This window comes from Microcaecilia unicolor, chromosome 11 (genome assembly GCF_901765095.1).
Source record: "Microcaecilia unicolor chromosome 11, aMicUni1.1, whole genome shotgun sequence".
In the NCBI taxonomy this organism is placed as follows: domain Eukaryota; kingdom Metazoa; phylum Chordata; class Amphibia; order Gymnophiona; family Siphonopidae; genus Microcaecilia; species Microcaecilia unicolor.
In genome coordinates this window covers 102786352-102804555 of record NC_044041.1, presented here as the reverse complement: position 1 = coordinate 102804555, position 18204 = coordinate 102786352, and the positions used below count along the sequence as shown (strand labels likewise).

The following is an 18204-nucleotide window of genomic DNA, read 5'->3' as shown; positions in this document are numbered from 1 at the left end:
ACGTAAACCACCAGATTCATGTCTGCCCAGCAACAGGAACTCAGTTTCTGGACCCACTGCGTTTTTGGCTCTCTCTTTATCGCAGCCATAATCGTGGGCCTTATCATCTTCTTGCTGCAAAGGCTCGGATACCTTCCACCGCATATATGATGCTGAGCCTACTACTCCTCCTTTGCTCAGTCCCGAGCTATTACCCCTTGAGCCTGAATTGCACTGAATGTTTGCGCCTCGTGCGCCACCGTATAGAGGGAGGATATCACCTAGTCACTACCCTCATTCACCAGACGCAGCCCCCGGAAGGCGATTGCCAGTTTCTCCCGACTTGTGCCCTCATCACTCCGAATGGCCTCCAACAGTTCCACAGATGCCTCCAAGGAAATCTCACTATCTGCCACAGCCCTACCAAACCAAGATACTACAATGTCACCCTCAGCGTAGGACTCCCTGCGTATGTGGCCGGACCTCCGGGAGTCGAGGGAGATGGCATTCTGTATTACATTAATTCCACTCGTATCCTTGTCGGTGGCATCCAAACTGTAGCAACCCTCACCTTCGACGTCTGTGCCGCCATGGACAAGCACCCTTGGTCTCGCAAGTGTGGTAGCCAGAGTTGGCGAGAGGCGTACGTTAAGGACCACAAGTATGTCTGCCCCTTCAGTCCAGACATGAGATGCTGCTCCCCGTGGGTGTGGCTCCCATGCGCCGGCGACACTCGAGCCTCGGGCTGGGACCGAGTCTGTGCTTATACGGGAGGAGGATATGCCGGATGCGCCGGCCTGGGCGAATTTCGTCGAGGTTCTGGTAACTATGTGTCCCTAGACTGGCCCATCCGAGGACACGACATGCCCTGGAGAGGAACGTGGGGCCTCGGCATTGACGGCGGAGGAATGGATCCGTTGACATATATTACCATATATCAGAGTCTCGAAACGAAGCCTCCTACGCACTACCAGACTACTGTTGTCGGTTACCAAGACGTATTTGATGAAATTGCTCGTGCTGAGCAGACCAAGACTAAATTCCCCATTTCCCCAGAAGCCCGAAATATGTTCCTCAATTTGGCTGAAAACATCGCCCTCTCCCTCGGAATTGCCAACTGTTTCGTCTGTGGAGGCACCGACATGGGTGAACAATGGCCCTGGGAAGCGAGAGAGATCCGACAACACACATGGGATGCACTCAACACCACTAACATTACCTTTCCCCAACGGCCGAAGCCGTACGAATGGGCCCTGAGAACAAATATCATAGGTACCCTCTGCGCTAGTCGAGCGCCATCGAAGCGTTACTCTGTACCAGTGGGAGACTCTGCTTGTACGGGGGTTCTTCAGTATAATGGCAGCCGGACGACCTGGTGGCAAACGGACAACCTGCCCGCCCCGGAGCCTATCTGGACAGAACCCACCTTGAACATGACATGGACATACGGAGGGAACGCTTCCCTCAAGTGGGTAGCCCCGGCGGGCTACTACTATATCTGCGGACGCAGGGCCTATGAACAACTCCCGACCCGCTGGTACGGTACCTGCCTCTTGGGCACGGTCCGACCTAGTTTTTTCCTTCTGCCCATACAAGTCGGCGAAACTTTGGGTATCCCCCTATACGTGGAAAAGGGGCCTGATAACCCTACCCGACGAAAACGGTCTTTCCCAATCATCAAGCCCAAAGTCCAGATTGGAGACTGGAAGGACAACGAGTGGCCGCCTGAACGTATCATTCACTACTATGGACCGGCCACATGGGCTGAAGATGGTACATACGGGTACCGCACCCCTATCTACATGCTGAATCGCATTATTCGCCTACAGGCCGTACTCGAGATCCTTACTAACGATTCTGCCCTGGCCCTCAATATCCTAGCTCGACAGAACACTAAGCTCATTACCGCCGTCTACCAAAATCGCTTGGCTCTTGACTACCTCTTAGCCCAGGAGGGCGGGGTGTGTGGCAAGTTTAACCTCAGTAATTGCTGCTTACAGATTGATGACCAGAGCCATGTCATCAGGGAGATAACTGACCGGATGGTCAAACTAGCCCACGTCCCCGTCCAGACCTGGAACAGTGCGTGGGATTGGACTTCCTCCCTCACCAGCTGGCTCCCAACCTCCGGGAGCCTGCAAGGCCTCCTCGTCATGGGTGGCCTGTTTTTGCTGTCCTGCCTAATAATACCTTTGTCTCTCCCCTTAGTTTTCAGGTGTCTCCGCTCCACCATGGAAAGCATCGCTGACCGCCGTGCTGCTGCCCAACTTATGGCTCTCCAGATGTACTCCCCCATTCCCCAGTCTGATGAAGCTGACGATGAAGCACCTTGTGGCTGATATGCACTTTGAACCCCCTGAGTCACTCAATGGGCCATCACCCTTGTGCCAGCAAAAGACCGGCTACAAAGGGGGGGGGATTCCACTAGGGGCCCTCCGTCTCAACCCCGGCGAAGCAACCAACGGCTGCGCAAGGGCTTAGGGCTCGCTTGTTGCCTCCCTCGCTAACTATCCTTGTCCTTTCTTTCCTTTTTAGGGTTCATGGAGGTGATACTCTCCACCAGAATGGATGTTCAAGTATCAAAAGGGGGGAATGAAGGAGTGGAACGCCGGTACTACCTGAATACTACTGAGCAACAGGACAACCTCATGTTTTGTGCCTACTGATGGACTTTTACTTATGCACTCTACCTCTGCTTTTGGCTGTTTGGCCACACCTTATTACTGCACTGGACATTTGTGCCTTATCCAGTTTTACTGTTTACTAACAAGACAAGTTTGCTGTTTACTAATGTACAGACAGAATGCAGGGCTATTAGATATATAGCTTGTAACAGTAGTTTGCAAGGCCTATACAAGACCAGCTTGCACGTAGCAACACCATCTGAATAGGCGACCTTGGAGGGTGCTGACACCCCCCTGCATTCCTGAGCCGCACCTTATCTCCTGTGCTAGAAAGGAGCATTGTGTGTGTGTGAAGAATAAGCTGCTAAGTTTCGTTTTTCTTGCCAGTATCATTTCAGTGTTATGACGTGTGTACGTACTGGGACTACAATTTTGTACTGTAAGAACTACAAATGTTTACTGCGCATGACAGTTGTGACGTGTAAGGGGCCAAATGCGCAGGCCCAGTAGGGAAGTATAAATGTAAGCGTCAGATGATTTATGACACACAGTGTCCCGAGGCTACTCGGTGCTGTTCACTTGCTAGCAATAAAGTTGACTTGTTTGGAACCAAAATTTGCCTTTCGTCTCCTGATTTCCCACCTGTTTCAGTATTAAGTATATCCTATATAATAAAACGCACCTCCAACGTTCTGAAGCCGAGAAAGTGAAGCCTTCAAGCCTTGAAGCATTCCTGCAACGTTCTGGAACTACGTGTCGTCAATTGAGGAGATGGAGCCTTACAGAGCGCACAAATGTTTCAAGGCTTGAAGGCTTCACTTTCCTCAGAACGTTGGAGGTGCGTTTTATTATATAGCATGTGCTTGGTGCTTTTCTGTAGCACATGGGGGGGATTTAATATATGCTGATTAAAGTGGAGGAGTGGCTGGAGGGGGGCAAGGGAAAAAGGAGAATCGCTAGGTGGCTGGAGGGGGGGCCGGTGATACAGGAGAATCACTGGGTGGCTGGAGGGGGGACAGAGGAGACACACTCACACCCAGCAGTCTCACTCTCTCTCTGTCACACACACACTCACTCTCTCTCTCTCTCACAGACACACTCGCACCCAGTCTCACATACACACTCACTCTCGCAAACATACACACTCCAAGGAAAACCTTGCTAGCGCCCGTTTCATTTGTGGTTTTTTTTTGCTTTTTCCCACTCATGGCAGGCTCAATGCAGCTTACATGGGGCAATGGAGGGTTAAGTGACTTGCCCAGAGTCACAAGGAGCTGCCTGTGCCTGAAGTGGGAATCAAACTCAGTTCCTCAGTTCCCCAGGATCAAAGTCCACCACTCTAACCACTAGGCCACTCCTCCACTCAGAAACAGGTCTGTTTTACTAGTAACTAAATGAAATGCAATAATTAGATCCTGGAGTAGAAGATGGAAAAATGTCCACCTTTAAATAACTAAACACTAATTGAAGGAATGTTGAGTATATGTAGCTCAATCAATTATTACAACCTCCATATTCAAAAAAGTCAGATCATTAACTATTTATTTATTCAAAATTTGAGCTTGCACTTATGTCAAAACATCCTTTGGTAGCTCCGTGAAATCTTTTAAAATTGTCCATGAACACTCTCAGTCTACCCACTACCTGTTATGTGATTCCTGTGATGGTGCCTCCAGAGCATCTTTGACCCTGGCCATTCCCAGGCTTAGAAAACAAACCCCAGGGTCTTTTTACAAAGGCATGCTAGCAGTTTTAGTGCATGCTAATGATTAGCGTGTGCTAAACGCTAGAGACGCCCATAGAAATATATGGGTGTCTCTGATGTTTAGCGTGTGCTTATTTTTAATGCTCGCTAAAAACGTTAGCACACCTTTGTAAAAGGACCCCCCAAGTATCTTGTAGATTAGTGCATAGCACTGCAGTTAAGCTGGACTCTAATATCAGGATTATTAAAGTCCAGCATTTGAATGCATCCTGGCTTGGCCCCAGTTATATGAGCAGACAAATCTTGCACAGTTTATTTATTAGGATGTATTTACCGCCTTTTTGAAGGAATTCACTCTAGGCAGTGTACAGTAAGAAAAGATCAAACGTGAGCAATAGGCAATTATAGCAATAAAAATATTCAAATAACAAAACAGAGTATGGCACGGTATACTACTTACAATGTCAACACAATACGTAATAGAATATTCTTTTTCATATCAGCAGCATTTGATTCTCTCCTATTTTTCGGTTCCAATTTTGGTTGCAGGATATGATATGGGAGTCAGGGTCATTGGGCTTTCTAAGGCTCAGAGGTTAACAGGAGTAAGAGAAATTGAAGGCAGAGTGGCACAGGACCACAAGGCATGAAGAAGACTGGATGTGCCTGAATAAAGGTGCAGATTACTAGGGTCGAGTCATGAGGGAGGGAAGAATATGACTAAAATGAAAAGAATCAAAATAAAATAACATTTTTAAAAATCTCCAAATAGGTAGACAATAAATGCTTTTTCCATCCTCTAGGTACTTCACAGGGGAAACACCACCTGGACGAGACACCTCTGTTCAAACCCTCATTCTTCCTGTCCCACTGAAATCTCACCTGTTGCGCCAGAGAAAGCGTGCAAAAATAGAGCTAGATTAATAGACAAGAGTGAATTCATCTGGCCACCACAGATCTAAGCCTAACCCAAATCAAGAGATTTTTGGTGGTTTTCCGCTGGTGCCTGGGAATTAGTGATGCAGAGGTAAATCTGTACAGATGACTTAGGGGACATTTTACAAAGCTGCAGTAAAAGGGGCCCTATGCTAGCAGTGGTGGTCATTTCTGCCACACGTCAGGGCCCCTTTGACTGCAGTGGGTAAAAAAAGCCAAAAAGAGAAATGGCCACGCAGCCGTTTCAGAGGGAGCAGTTACCGCCACCCACTGATGTGGTGGTAAGGGCTACTGTGCTAACCCAGCAGAAATATTTTTTTAAATATTTCCACTAGCGCCAAAAATGGAGTGCGCTAGGGGTAGAACTACTGTTTCATCAAGGGCCTCCTACCAGTTCTAGTTCATGTGGTGATAGTCTTTCGTGAAAAAATTGAGGGGCCCTTTTACTAAGCTGTGGCAAAACGTGGCCTGTGGCAGCATCTTTTGGGCACTTGCCGGACCAGTTTTTGCCGCATCCTGGAAAACTGGCCTTTTTTTTCAAGGGGTCGGAAAATGGACGTGCAGCAAAATAAAACCCAGCGTGCGTCCATTTTCGGCCTGAGACCTTACCGCCACCCATTGACTTAGAGGTAAGATCTCACGTGCTATCTCGGGCAGTAGGCATGCAGCACACATCTACTGCCATTTACCGCCAGGTAAGCGTCATGCTGTCAAAAATAGAAAATATTTTCTACTGCGTGCTTTTGGTGCACGCCAAATTTAGAATTACTGCCCAGGGCACGTGGAAGCCAGGTGGTAATCTGATTTGGCGTGCGCTGGATGCACATAGGCCCTTATGTACCTTTGTAAAAGGGCCCCTGAGCAACAGGCTCCCCAGAGCCCCTGGAAATCATCTTCAGCACATCACTATCTGGGACACAGGAAGATCTACTACTATTTATATCTTTTATGATGATCTAGTAGACTTTTGTTGTTGTATTTTACTTTTTTTTTCTTTTGTAGGTTATGTTCCAGCCACCTAGTTCCTTGATTTGGGAACAGTGCAAAATATAAACATTTGATTAAGTATTAGAATCTGAACACATTTAATTTTCAGCAACAAAACACAGAAACCTTTTATTTTTTTGGCCCAAATATAAGAGTATTCAACCAAAAAAAAAAAAAAATTGCCACCCTCCCCAAGCCCCAGCCTCTAACAAAAAATTATCAGGTCCCATCCCCCCCCCCCCCAACCCTCAACCCCTTTTACTAAAATTGCAGTGTGTATTCCCGTACCAGTTCTAGGATAGTATAATAGCACTTATAGAGGTATACATATTATCTGTTTATGATTATTTAATATCTGCAAAGCTCTTAGATATTCCAAGAAGATTTTGTTAAAGACAAAGAATATCTCACAAAACACAACCCAGCAGGTGAAGAACCCCTTGATATGAAACTGACAGCACATAACTAATCAGTACCCGAGTTTCCCTCCTGTTTGCAGGCCAACCTGCACTGGGTAACACAGCAACTAACATACTGAGTAGAAGAGAGGGGAAAATCAGAAGACCACAGGCAATAGCTCTTTATTCTACTTTCCACGTGTCTTCTAGATCGTTTTTCTGTGTCAGCTGCATACTCAGTCTTTACTATGCACAAACGACACAAGTTATTTCTATATGTGGTTTTGTAGTTGGAGTCGTGTCCTAGTTTTCAGTACAGATCATACACAGGAAATATTCAAGAGTGTATCGGTGTCACCAGGTGTCTAAAACAATTATCTCTGAGACTAAGATATTGTACAATTCGTGTAAAAGGCAGACTGCCATCACTTCACCGTATATACAGAGGCAGTTACAGAAGAGACATGAGAAAAGGAAAGGAAAAAGAAAACAAGAAAGGAGTGGAAAACAAGTGGAGGAGTGGCCTAGTGGTTAGGGTGGTGGACTCTGGTCCTGGGGAACTGAGGAACTGAGTTTGATTCCCACTTCAGGCATAGACAGCTCCTTGTGACTCTGGGCAAGTCACTTAACCCTCTATTGCCCCATGTAAGCTGCATTGAGCCTGCCATGAGTGGGAAAGTGCGGGGTACAAATGTAACAAAAAAAAAAGGATGAAAAGATGAAGGGATGAGAGGAGATCATGAAAAAGGAAGTAAGAAGTAAAAGATAAAAGGAGAAGAGAAGGAAATGAAAGAGGGATGTAAATGGGGAGGGAGACAGAAAAGGAGAGAGCAAGGTAGGACAGGAAAGTACATGAAGAGGGAGAAAGAGGTTGAAAAAGAAGAGGTGAGAGCGAGCAAAAGGAGAGGGAAGAGAGAAGAAAGTGAAAGAAGACAAAGGGGTCAATGAGGAAAGCTTCTCAGTAGAGCCACATGCAAATGCCTGAGTTTGTGGCTTCTACTGTGAGAGTAACAAGAAAATATTCCACGGCGATGTAATAAGGTTATCATATGCAAATTTAGGTGCACTCTACTAATGCAGTTACTGAGAAGAGACCTGACAAATACACATATGTTTTGGGCACTAATGGAGACCATATTGTTGCATGAAATGAAAAACCCTTGCATATGTGAAGACATGGGTCAAAACATAAAAATGGAGTTGTGGAAACTGGTTTATAAATGTTTCTCTACATATATGTCAATTTTCAAAAGTGTGTATTGATCTGCACATAATTTCTGCTCACATTTATGTTTACACCAAGCCTGATGGTTTTTCCCTGTCTTTCCTCCCCAAAAGAATCGGACCACTAGGCGACCGAGTGGTAAAAGGGATGATCAGGGAAGAAAAAGCTGTAGTGGAGAGATTAAATGAATTCTTTGCTTCGGTATTCACCGAGAAAGATTTGGATGGGATACCGGCGCCAGAAATGGTATTCGAAGTTGACAAATCGGAGAAACTTAATTCTCTATAAACCTGGAGGATGTAGCAAATCTCCAGGACCGGATGGTATTCATCCCAGAGTACTGATAGAACTGAAAAATGAACTTGTGGAGCTATTGTTAGTAATATGTAATTTATCCTTAAAATCGAGAGTGGTACAGGAAGATTGGAGGATGGCCAATATAACGCCGATCTTTAAAAAAGGTTCCAGAGGAGATCCGGGAAATTATAGACCAGCGAGTCTGACATCGGTGCCGGGCAAAATGGTAGAGACTATTATAAACAACAAAATTAAAGAGCATATTCAAAAGCATGGATTAATGAGACAGTCAACATGGATTTCTTTGAAGGGGTGAACAAACGTGGATAAAGGTGAGCCAGTTGATATTGTGTATCTGGATTTTCAGAAGGCCTTTGACAAAGTGCCTCATGAAAGACTCCAAAGGAAATTGGAGACATGGGATAGGAGGAAGTGTTCTATTGTGGATTAAAAACTGGTTAAAAGATAGAAAACAGAGAGTAGGGTTAAATGATTAGTATTCTCAATGGAAAAGGGTAGTTAGTGGGGTTCCCCAGGGGTCTGTGCTGGGACCGCTGCTTTTTAACATATTTATAGATGACCTAGAGATGGGAGTAACTAGTGAGGTAATTAAATTTGCTGTTGACACAAAGTTATTCAAAGTTGTTAAATCGCAGGAGGATTGTGAAAAATTATAAGAGGTCCTTACAAGACTGGGAGACTGGGCTTCTAAATGGTAGATGACGTTTAATGTGAGCAAGTGCAAGGTGATGCATGTGGGAAAGAGGAACCCTAATTATAGTTACGTCATGCAAGGTTCCACGTTAGGAGTCACCAACCAAGAAAGGGATCTAGGTGTCGTCGTTGATGATAAGTTGAAACCTTCTGCTCAGTGTGCTGCTGCAGCTAAGAAAGCAAATAGAACGTTAGGTATTATTAGGAAAGGAATGGAAAACAAAAATGAGGATGTTATAAAGCCTTTGTATCGCTCCATGGTGCGACCTCACCTTGAATGTTGTGTTCAATTCTGGTTGCCGCATCTCAAAAAAGATCTAGTGGAATTAGAAAAGGTACAGAGAAGGGCGACAAAAATGATAAAGGGAATGGGTAGACTTCCCTATGAGGAAAGGCTAAAGCGGCTAGGGCTCTTCAGCTTGGAGAAAAGGCGGCTGAGGGGAGATATGATAGAGGTCTATAAAATAATGAGTGGAGTTGAACAGGTAGATGTGAAGTGTCTGTTTATGCTTTCCAAAAATACTAGGACTAGGGGGCATGTGATGAAGCTACAATGTAGTAAATTTAAAATGAATCGGAGAAAATGTTTCTTCACTCAACGTGTAATTAAACTCTGGAATTCGTTGTCAGAGAATGTGGTAGAGGCGGTTAGCTTAGCGGAGTTTAAAAGAGGTTTGGACAGCTTCCTAAAGGAAAAGTCCATAGACCATTATTAAATTGGACTTGGGGAAAATCCACTATTTCTGGGATAAGGAGTATAAAACATTTTGTACTTTTTTGGGACCTTGCCAGGTATTTGTGACCTGGATTGGCCACTGTTGGAAACAGGATGCTGGGCTTGATGGACCTTTGGTCTTTCCCAGTATGGCAATACTTATGTACTTTTGTACTTCCCCTCTCCCCATCCTCCTCAACCCAACTGTGGTGTCACCCGGTAATTTTTAGCTGTCAAATCCTAAGACTGCCTTACATGTATGTTCTCCGACAGTCTTTTCTTCTTTTGACTCCAGAGATTATCCAAGTACTTCCCTCCCCAAGTGACCTGTGGTATCTTCTATTTTATTTGCATAACATATACACTAATAGCTGTAAAAATAACCCTGTAATAATTACAGTTTACCCTTATTTATATTGTTTTGACAGATATAAGTCAAACACACCTTTAATTTTTATGAGATAAATAACTACCCTTGCTGAGATAACATTTAACCATTTCTCTGACCTCATGTGCAACTTTCTTTAAATCAATAACCTTACTTTCTAACTCTTCCTACTTTCTTACCCTTCTATATGTTACATCTTTGCTTTACCCTTCACTATCACTTATAATGTTCTATTACATACAAAGTCAGCATGGATTTAGTGAAGGGAAGTCTTGCCTCACCAATCTACTGCATTTCTTTGAAGGGGTAAACAAACATGTCGACAAAGGTGAGCCGATGGATATTGTGTACCTGGATTGTCAGAAAGCGTTTGACAAAGTCCCTCATGAAAGGCTCCAGAGGAAGTTAGAGAGTCATGGGATCGGAGGTAGTGTATTGTTATGGATTAAAAACTGGTTGAAAGATAGGAAACAGAGAGTAGGGTTAAATGGTCAGTATTCTCAATGGAGAAGGGTAGTTAGTGGGGTCCCTCAGGGATCTGTGCTGGGACCGTTGCTTTTTAACATTTTCATAAATGACCTGGAGGTGGGGGTAACTAGTGAGGCAATTAAATTTGCTGTTGACACAAAGTTATTCAAAGTTGTTAAATCGCAGGAGGATTGTGAAAAGTTGCAAGAAGATATTTCAAGACTAGGAGATTGGGCGTCTAAATGGCAGATGACGTTCAATATGAGCAAGTGCAAAGTGATGCATGTGGGAAAGAGGAGCCCGAACTATAGCTACGTCAAGCAAGGTTCAGCGTTAGGAGTCATGGAACGTGAAAGGGACCTGGGAGTCATCATTGATGATACGTTGAAATCTTCTGCTCAGTGTGCTGCTGCAGCTAAGAAAGCAAATAGAATGTTAGGTATTATTAGGAAAGGGATGGAAAACAAAAATGAGGATATTATAATGCCACTGTATCGGTCCATGGTGCGACTGCACCTAGAGTATTGTGTTCAATTCTGGTCGCCGCACCTCAAAAAAGATATAGTGGAATTGGTAAAGGTGCAGAGAAGGGCGACAAAGATGATTAAGGGGATGGGACGACTTTCCTATGAGGAAAGGCTAAAGCGACTGGGGCTCTTCAGCTTGGAGAAAAGGCGGCTGAGGGGTGATATGATAGAGGTATATAAAATAATGAGTGGAGTGGAAAAGATAGATATGGAGCGTCTGTTTACGCTTTCAAAAAATACTAGGACAAGGGGGCATGCGCTGAAGCTAGAGTGCAGTAAGTTTAAAACAAATAAGAGAAAATATTTCTTTACTCAGCGCGTAATTCGACTCTGGAATTCGTTGCCGGAGAATGTGGTTAAGACGGTTAGCTTAGCAGAGTTTAAGAAAGGTTTGGACGGCTTCCTGAAGGAAAAGGCCATAGAATGTTATTAAAGGAACATAGGGAAAAATCCACTATTCCTGGGACAAGCAGTACAAAATGCTTTGCTCCGTGGATCTTGTTGGGTGATTGTGACCTGGATTTGCCACTGTCAGAGACGGGGTGCTGGGCTAGATGGACCTTTGGTCTATCCCAGTGTGGCGATGCTTATGTCTTATGTCTTATACCATGCCATACTTTGTATTGTTTTTGAATATTTTTACTGCTGTAATTGTCTATTGCTCATGTTTGATCTATTCTTACTGTACACAGCCTTGAGTGAATTCCTTCAAAAAGGCGGTAAATAAATCCTGATAATAAATAAACTATTGTATACATTACATTATAAACATTTTTCTTTACAAGCTGTAGAATTGTAAATAAAATTATTGCCCAATTAATGGTCCTAGTTTATTATGGCAATTGTTAGCATATACTGACACAGTCAGCAGTGAACAAGGAGCTGGGGGGGGGGGGGGGATGAGCAGCATAAACATATCTTTGTCCCTTTCCTTTTAAACAGGTGGCAAAATACTATATGCGCAACAGAAAAAAGAAGGGGGAACAGCAGATGATGTGAAAACTTGCACTTTATTGAACATTCAGGACGAGCCGTGTTTTGGCCCAAAAGGGCCTTCCTCAGGAGTCACTTGAATTGGGTGTATATTGTTGAAACTATCAAGGTGCTGGCATATTCAATGTCTAAATCATGGATTAGTCCTTATAAACTGTCTATTAAAGCACCTCCAAACTTGATCGGACTCAAGTGATAGTTTCAATAATATACATCCAATTCAAGTGACTCCTGAGGAAGGCCCTTTTGGGCCGAAACATGGCTCATTTTAAGTCCTGGATGTTCAATAAAGTGCAAGTTTTCATATCATCTGCTGTTCCCCCTCCTTTTTTCTGTTGTCCTAGTTGTGACTGTTTTGCTTGCAAGGCTACAAGGGTTGCTGTTCTTCTGTTTTTCAGTTAAAACACTATATGAACCAGGAAGGGTGAGAAGTGTACTGTCCCCTCTAAGCTGAGTGGTAGTCCTCCATCTACAGTCCTGCCAGTGGGAGGTGCTGTTTCACTATTATACTTTCAATAGCAAGGGATAGGCAAGTTCCGCTGGACTCCAGGGAATCTGCGTGTCCCTAGTGATTGAAAACACAGTATTGAAGCACCACCTCTTACTGGAAGCAATGGAGTTGGAAGACACTCACTCAACTTAGAGGGAACAGTAAGGAAGGGGTGCACAGAGAAGAGGAAGAGAGGATCGTAAGGCTCAAGATTAGGAAGGTGGCATGGCAGGAGCACAGCGATGGGTATACACTACAGCCCCAGTGAGGTGCTCCAGGGTCTCAGATTCAGTTGCCTATCACTTGCACCTGCTGTGCCACCCCCATCCTCCACTCTCTCCCAGGATGCTTGGCAATCTGTTGCCAATGTCCTCCTAAGCTTCACCTGTCACTGTAGCCCCTGCTTCGCGGTGCAGCTCAGGGCTACATGTGGCAGCAGTCGCCACAGCAATCTGGAGGATTACTTCCAAAAAGAGGACCACTTGGTCTTCTTCCTGCACCTCTCTCTGGATGAGTGATGACACATGGAGGGGTGGGAAAGAAGAGATGAGGAGAGGTAACTGGGCAAAGCAAATCACGGAGGGCCAAGGAACAAGGTACTTATTGCACAGAAAGAGTTCCACAAGGAGTTCTGTATCCTGATATATAAAATCGGGCTTCAGTCCCCACAAAGCCTTCTATTCTGGCACCTCTACAGAGTGTTGTACACAGGACCAGAAGCTGTGGTATATTCACACATGCATGCAGTTTTTTCATTTTGTGAGCCTTTTCCCAATGCGGAGATAGGTTGAAAGAACTACACATACATATTGTTACATTACATTACATTATGATCTTATAACCCGCTACAACCAAAAGGTTCTAAGCAGATAACATCAAGAGAAAGAACATACTCCAGATAACTATACAGAATAATCCCAATTTTAAAACTTAACAGCAGCAGCTCTATGTTAGGAGACATATTTTCTAAAAAAGAAAGTCTTCAGTAATTTCCTAAACTCAAGATAGTAATCTATTGGGTGAATCTCTTCATAAAGGCGGTTAATAAATCCCAATCAATAAATAAATTTATGCCTTAAAGAAAAAGGGAGAGAATCCCAGCTAGAAGCTACTTGATAAGCCAGTGAGGACCGGAGAAAATGCAAAGCCTTCACATTACGAACAAAGGGAAAGTCTAACAGAAAAAGATGTCTAGTGACTCTACCATAATTCCTATTGAAAAACACAAAATGGTTGATCAGATACCCCAAGGAATCCCCACGAAAATCATTAAGGGTCAGAACCAGAACCTTAAATTGTAATCTGGCTTCCACCAGCAGCCAGTGTAACTGTAGCATTAAAGGAGAAATATAATCATATTTATTTGCCAAAAAGATTCCTCTACCTGCAGCATTCTGTACACTCTGCAATTTCATTATTAAAGATTTAGTACAACCAATATAAATGGGGTTACAATATTACATATGCCCATGTGCACAGAAAGTGCGCAGGTTGCCGCCCTCCTGCATGTACTACTGTGACTGTATATGAGCAGGGCGTGTGCCTTATGTATCAAATGCCTCTGTGGAGAAGCTGCAAGACATGTGCTGACCATGGTGCACCCATGCTGGACGGCCAGAGGGTAAAACTATATCAGAAAGGAAATATAGAAAACTAACAGCCTTTTAAATTGGAATGATTACATCAATAAGAGGAATGCTGGTAAATTCTTGGGGGTAAGGACATTAAGCACTTGAAGAAAGAGAGAGGAGGGGATCCAGATGTGAAGTGAGATGGAGGGGGCAGGAAGAAGTGGTTTTATAAAAGTCCTCATGGTGCGACAAAAATGGGTCGAAATTGGTGTCTGCAAGGAACCATCACACACCAGTGGGCTGCTACTCACTGTGATTAGTGTGATTAGCCATGAGGGGGGAGAGGTTATAATTTTGATGAGATATTTTTGTGATATGAAAACTGATTTCTGATTGATTGTATGTTCTATGTGTTTGTAAATATCATTTTAAAAATATATATTCTTTATTTACCTGTTAATCATATGAAATAAAACAACTTTTTAAGCAATAACAATATTTGTGACCCCCCCCCCCCCCCCAGTCTTAACCCCTAACCATCTCCCCTTACATCCCTAGCCCACTACGGTTGTTCTCTCTCCTCCATCTCTCCCCTCCTCCACTCTACTCTTCCCAGCCCTGTCCTCAGTCATAAGCCTTCCCATGAATAGAGGAGTAGCCTAATGGTTAGTGCAGTGGGCTGAGAATCTGAGGAACTGGCTTTGATTTCCACTTCACCTTCTTGTGATCCTGGTCAAATCACTTAACCCTCAATTTCCCCAGGTACAAAACTTAGATTGTGAGCACACTAGGGACAGAGAAAGTACTGCATATAATACTAGTAAACTGGTTTGGTTGTACCACAGAAAAGCAGAATATCAAATGCTTTATCCATACCACAGCCATCTTGGGGATGGCACAACAGTTGCAAAGTGATGAGCAAGACCCAAGGCTGATAAGAGTATTGCCTATCACTTCCTGGCTGCCATACCATCTCCCTAATCCCAGGACACTCCTAGCCCTCCCAGTTTATTGCCCTGCAAAGGGACGCAATAGCAGCCATAATTTACAGGTGCCTGACCCCCTTACTGCTCTGGACCAGCCCCTCCCCCCAACACCCACAGAACTGCTTCTCCACCTGTTCCATATCCCAACACTCTGACTTGCCCTGCCCCATCTTACAGCACAGACTGTAATCTCATAGTACAAATATACAACATCATTTTGACAATTTAGAAAGGTTTATTAAACTCCAATCTTCACAGTGAAAAAGGAAATGCCACAACTAACAGTCAATTAAGCCAATGTAAATGGGGTTATTCCCTTACAGAGCCATGGTGTGGTGTCTCTGAGGGGCCCTCGCTGAAGGAGTACAGCAGGGAGTAAAGGAGCACCACAGAGAGTGCCACAGCCCACTTAAATCACGGTGTGTCATCCAACTGCCGATATTAAGCAGCACTAAACTAGGCAGTGCTACTATCATTTCTGACTGCCCATGTTAAGATTGGGCAGGTCGGGGGCAGTACATGGGGCAGTTTTGGAAACTGTCCCACATTCACCCGCTTAACTATGCGGGCCCCAGTACTGAATATTGGCCGGAACATGCTTAACTACTTTTTAATTTTTAGGTTCCTCAATCCTCCTCCTGGTCCCGAAGGAAACCCTCCTCCTTCCTACCCCCTACCACCCCCCCAGCCTGCAAGACTCAACATCCTCCCGCTCAGAATGGCCCTACTGGACCTACCTGATAGCCCTGGTGGTCCTAGTGGGGGTGATGGGAGGCAGGAGCAAAGCCCCCTTGATCCTGCCCCTTATGGCTGCCTATTGAAAATGGCTGCCACAACCTGTTGCAGCAACCTCACAGTACTACACCAAGAGGTCATAGCGGCCATTTTCCACAGGCAACCGCAAGGGGCAGGAGCAAGGGGGCGCTCCTGCCCCCATCACCCCCACTAGGACCACGAGGGCTATCAGGTAGGCCTGGGGGTGGGGGAGATGAACGTATTGAGTCTTGTGGGTTGGAGGAGGGGATAGGAAGGAAGGGAGTTGGGGGGACTTAAATATTAAAAACTAGCTACGTGGATTCTGGCTGATATTCAGCTGGGGCCTGCATAACTGTCTTATGCAGGCTCAGGCTGAATATCAGCTGGGACTCTCATAAACTCCAGCGGCCAGCCCCACTGGATTTAGCCACCGATATTCAATGCTGGTGCCCAGACATGGCCCGGCACTGAATATCCAGGGCAAATCTAGCTGGCAACGGTCAGTTTTTAAAAAAATGCTGACTGCCACCAGCTGAATATTGGCTAGTAGATGTCCTGTAAGTACTGCACCTGAGTGATGGAACTGACCCTGCTAAGAACAATGTCTAACAAGGGACATCCTCAGAAAAATTGTTCACTGTGTCCAGTCAATGGAACGTGTGTTTATGTTTATCGAACTTGATATTACCACCTATAACAATCGCATCTGAGGGGTTCACAAATCAGTTTAGCATCTAACCAAAAAAAGAACACCAATAACCATGACAGGAAAGAGGAAATCAGACAGATAAAGACTGTAACCATCAGCTCTATAGGCAACTAATCAGCTATCCACTCCCAGAACCTTAACCCTGTAAAACCAAGGTAAATAAACAAGTTTTCAGAGAAAATTTAGATTTCATATATGAAGGCTTGGCAGTTTCAGAAAAAAATGAATGCGCAGTAAATTCCAATTGGGAATGAGTAACAGGGGGCAGAACTAACTAGAAGTGATATAAACCATACAGGGCAAGTGCAGGAGAGGAAAAGAAGAGTAGAGAATACATAAGATGGGATTCCAGTGTGAAACATTCTGTGCAAGTGTCACAATTTTAAACTGTACTTGATAAAACAATGGGGTAAGACTATCACATTTTTTAGAGCCACTAAGAAGACGAATGGCTATGTTTTGAATAGTTTGTAATCATTTCACTTCTGAGGAAGGAATACCTGCATATACTGGACTGCAATAATCAATATGAGAAATAATAACAGTCTGAATATAGGTATGTCATACTGATTCAATAAGGAAAAATCTAATCTGTCCTTTAAAAATAAAACATTAGTATAGCAACAGAGGGCCTGGAGAGGCCTGGTCTATCCACTTTGGGCTCAGCCCCCCCTTCCCAAAATTCCATCACCATTTCTATAGATGGTGGAGATCTCCAAGCCCCATCAGCTAAAAAGGTCCTCATCCAGCAGCCAGCACGTTCCATGGGTCACCATTACGCTGCCTCCACGTGTGAACGTGCTACTGACTCCGAGTGTAGGGACGTTTCTGGATGCCAGAGGAGGACCTTAAAAATTGAACTGGGGATCATGGGGGGGGGGGGGGGGGTTGCAGCACCAAGGATGCCAGCTCGGATATTTAAAAACTGAACTGGGAGTAATGGGGAGTGGATTGGGGCATGGAAGATGCCAGCTCCGGTATTTACAAATTAAACTGGGGGTCATGGGGGAGTTGGGGAATGGAGAGCCCGGCAGGGGCAGGAGAGTGGGGAGCAGTACAAAATTTTATGCCCACCCACTTTAGGCTTAGGCTCCTCCCTCCCAATTGAACACCCAGCTATGCTGCTGCCACAAAAGCAGACCTTCACCCACAGTGGTTATAGTAGGAGGCTGATAAGATGTCAACCAGGGTTCAAATCCCATTGATGCTCCTTCTGTCTTTGGGCAAACCACTTCACCCTCCATCACCTCAGGTACAAATTTATTCTGTAAGCCTTCTGGAGACAGGGAACCAGGGGTGGACTGACCATACGGGCAACCAGGCAGTGCCCGAGGGCCCAGGGCTATGGGGGGGGGGGGGGCCCAGTGCTTCACTCCCACGTGCCTGATGTGCAGTGTCCTTCTCTCTCCTCTGGAACCAAAACCAGGACCGGGACGCCCTCATCTCCTCCCCCTCCTGCGCTCCTGTATCCGAACCTTCCCTTCGCAGATGGGGGCTCAGGCAGTTAAATCAGCCATCTGCTGCTGATACTGGAACTTCCCTCTGCTGCAGCCTGCCTCCTTCTGATGTCACTTCCTTCTTCCACAAGTGAGGGCCGCGGCAGAGGGAAATTCAAGTGTTAGTGGCAGACAGCTGATTTAGCTGCAGGACCAAAGGAAAAGTTCAGTGGCAGCGGAACAGGGAAGCAGCAGGACTAGGGGAGCCCAGTGGCCCTCATTGCCCGGGAGCCCAGACTA

The 18204-nt window shown here is 45.1% G+C and overlaps 1 protein-coding gene across 3 annotated transcripts in view; it reads right to left on the bottom strand.

The window, feature by feature from the left end:
- Positions 1-18204, bottom strand: part of LOC115480718 (PML-RARA-regulated adapter molecule 1-like) — a 171881-nt gene that overhangs the window by 118923 nt on the left and 34754 nt on the right. Inside the window, exon 1 of one of the 3 annotated variants that reach the window (XM_030219585.1) lies at positions 15741-15759. The exons of the other annotated variants lie outside the window; for them this stretch is intronic. The gene's annotated coding sequence lies outside the window, so the exon portion shown is untranslated. Of the gene's footprint in view, positions 1-15740; positions 15760-18204 lie in introns of those variants that run through there. 3 annotated transcript variants of the gene reach the window in all.